This window comes from Ursus arctos, unplaced genomic scaffold (assembly GCF_023065955.2).
Source record: "Ursus arctos isolate Adak ecotype North America unplaced genomic scaffold, UrsArc2.0 scaffold_17, whole genome shotgun sequence".
NCBI classification, from domain to species: domain Eukaryota; kingdom Metazoa; phylum Chordata; class Mammalia; order Carnivora; family Ursidae; genus Ursus; species Ursus arctos.
In genome coordinates this window covers 10,486,458-10,489,046 of record NW_026622841.1, presented here as the reverse complement: position 1 = coordinate 10,489,046, position 2,589 = coordinate 10,486,458, and the positions used below count along the sequence as shown (strand labels likewise).

Below are 2,589 nucleotides of genomic sequence, written 5' to 3'. Positions count from 1 at the left end.
GCACTGGACTCTTAGTTTCAGCTCAGGTCATGATCCCAGGGTCATGAGATCAAGACCTGTGTCAGGCTCCACATTCAGTGCAGTCTGCTTGGGATTCTCTCCCTTCCCTCTTCCTCCCCTCTGCCCCTCCCCCCACTCATGTTCCCTCTTTCTCTAAAATAAATAAATAAATAAAATATTTTTTTAAAAGAATTATCTAGCATCTTGCTTTTTCCATAGCCCATCACCCTTAGATTCTGTTCACTGGCCTGCCGAACTGTTCCTTTTCCAGAGACACAGATACTATCAGAATATTTCAATAATCCTTGTTTTTAACTATTTGGGCCTGCTGAATGAATGCATCTGAATTTGATATACATTCAACGTTGTTTCCTTCGAGAATTCACTCATCTTCTGAAGCTTGAGAAACTGAACAAGCAATGGCTGGTCTCATCAGAACCCTGCTTTTTGACCCAAGAAATTTCAGATTTGAACAAGAGACTCATTCCTCTGAACAGCAGTGCTGATGAGGAAGGGAGCCTACACAGATACCGTCTTATAAAGGAAGCCCAGCGTGACCCCCTGAACGTGTTCTTCACATGATGACAGATCGTCACAACTGTAGCCTATTACTTTCCATGTCCCCATCGTTTGTCCATCTTAAGCCTCTTTTTCTTTCCAAGGTAACTGAATTCTAATTAATGTGGTTAAAATTCTCTGGAGGTCTTCACAATAACTGTGTCCCTTCGGAGTGATGTCAATATTTTCTGGAATGTACATGGTCCAATTGCTGAGAAGGGTCTTCATTCTTGCAGTGGATACAGAAAAGAGAGTTGATTCCTCTTAAAAGTCACCTGTTCCTACAAGTGACTGATAGATTTTGGTGGCCCTGCCTGTAACCACACCCTTTATTGTTTGCTGCAAAATTCAAAATGGAAATGGTGTTGGCTCCTCAAGCACCCCACAGGAATAGAACCAATATACATTTCGCTGTTGCAGAAGGGTGATATACGGGTGAGGTGAGTTAGCTGGGATAATAATTCAGTTTATTCCAGAAATTGTTTGGTATATCTTAATAATGGATGCCTCAGCTAGTTGCTCATCTGGCTATTCCCTACAGAAGCTTTGGTTTTGAATAGAAAATAAGTAAGATGTGAATGTGATATTAGGCCATACATAGCATTGATACACTGTGAAGAGTGTTAAAATAGTTGTTCAAAATGTCATGAAAGCACAGTGGATAAGGATTTTAGTTTGGAATTGATTTTTAAAATGCATAGAGCTCTGTGAAAGTCTTTCTTTTAATCAATAGTGAGGTGGTTAATCTCACCACCTGCCCCACTACTTCCTCCCACCCCTTCTGTTCTGGCAAGCCTTCCTTCCCTGCGATTGAATTAATTTTATACCTTTATTCTACCCATAAGTAGATCTTTCCTATAGGAGCTGAGGTTTGGTCCGTTCAACTTATTTTTTTTATTTTTAAAGATCTTATTTATTTATTTGAGAGAGAGAGTGAGCACACAGAGTAGGAGAGAAAGAGGGGGGAGCAGCAGACTCCCACTGAGCAGAGAGCCTGACATGGGGTTCAATCCCTGAGATCAGGACCTGAGCTGAAGGCAGATGCTTAACCGATTTCGCCACCCAGGCGCCCTTTGGTCAGTTCGATTTAGACAGTTAACAGCCTGAAATGCATTTCTTAAATACATCCATTGTTGTTTGCTTCTGAACCTCAATTAGGTATTGAGTCTTACTTCTTAATTTAAATATGATTAGCTCTATTTTTAATGTTTCCCTGATCTGATATTTATGTCACAACCTTGTGTTTCTCAAGAAACAAAGAACTTTGCTACACTGACAGAAAACACTTTAGTGCGGGTTGATAAAAACCATGGAAGCCCAAATAATCATATGAAAGCCATTTCATATTGGAAAAAAAATGTACAATCATTTTTGGAGTTAGTTTTTTACATTAACCCCAATTGCTAAAGTTGATCTTCAAAAGAAATATTGAATTATGGACAGTAAGCATTTGTTAAAGGATGTTACTGTAATCTAAAAATATTCTGGTGTTGATCGTTTTAAGACAATCATTTTTCCAGGCTTAATAGAAATACACAAGACACTAAGTAGGCAAGGAAATATCGTGTATCGCTGGGGAGAAAGGAAAACATCTTCAGTGTTTAGTATTCCAAAAGTTTGGGGGAAATGAAGCTATTAAGTGTGACGAAACTCTGCCTTTTCTGATGCCCAGAATATAGCTGGGAATTGGGAATTCTGCTTGGTAATAAGCTCTTAAGCACATTTGTAGTGAGGGATAAAGTTCTTACTTGGATGAGTGATGTTCATTCAACTAGAGCCGATTTTAAAGGGATAGAATATAGGCCAGCAGATTTCTGTGACACACTCATAACCTTTCTGTAAATGCACTGCCTTTATTTCTTATATCAAATGGATGCTAGGGTTTCAAAAGCTATTATTCATAAATAGAATATAGTTTCTCAAAGGGGAAAGAAACCAGCCCATAACATACTGACCCCTGGGAAATAAAACACCAAATCATTTCTCCTTTAACTCCAAAGGAAGCCTATATTTTTTTATCAGTCACTTTTT

At 38.7% G+C, this 2,589-nt stretch overlaps 1 pseudogene; it reads right to left on the bottom strand.

Moving 5' to 3' along the window:
- Positions 1–277: 277 nt before the first annotated feature.
- LOC130543967 (60S ribosomal protein L9-like) lies at positions 278–786 on the bottom strand (annotated as a pseudogene).
- Positions 787–2,589: the final 1,803 nt, after the last annotated feature.